The sequence below is a fragment of the Trachemys scripta genome, chromosome 4 (assembly GCF_013100865.1).
Source record: "Trachemys scripta elegans isolate TJP31775 chromosome 4, CAS_Tse_1.0, whole genome shotgun sequence".
Taxonomy (NCBI): Eukaryota; Metazoa; Chordata; order Testudines; family Emydidae; genus Trachemys; species Trachemys scripta.
This window is the reverse complement of record NC_048301.1, coordinates 139,886,705-139,887,038: the sequence shown is the minus strand read 5'-3', so window position 1 is coordinate 139,887,038 and position 334 is coordinate 139,886,705.

Below are 334 nucleotides of genomic sequence, written 5' to 3'. Positions count from 1 at the left end.
ATGGGCAGCTGGGGGGAGGTGAGTGGTATTTGGGGGAGGGGGTTGGCTGAGGGGGGGCTGGAGGAGGGGGCAGCGGGGGGGAGGTGAGTGGTATCTGTAGGAGAGGGTTGGTTGGCTGAGGGGGGGCATGGGGAGGGGGCAGCTGGCGGGAGGTGAGTGGTATCTGGAGGAGAGGGTTGGTTGGCTGAGCGGGCAGCTGGGGGGAGGGGGCAATTGGGGGGAGGTGAGTGGTTAGGGAAGGAGAGGGGGACCTGGGGGTGGGGCTCTAATGCTTGGGGAGGGGGAAGTGGTCTCTGCCCCCTCCCCACTTGGTGTCTGTCTCTGCCCTCCCCCA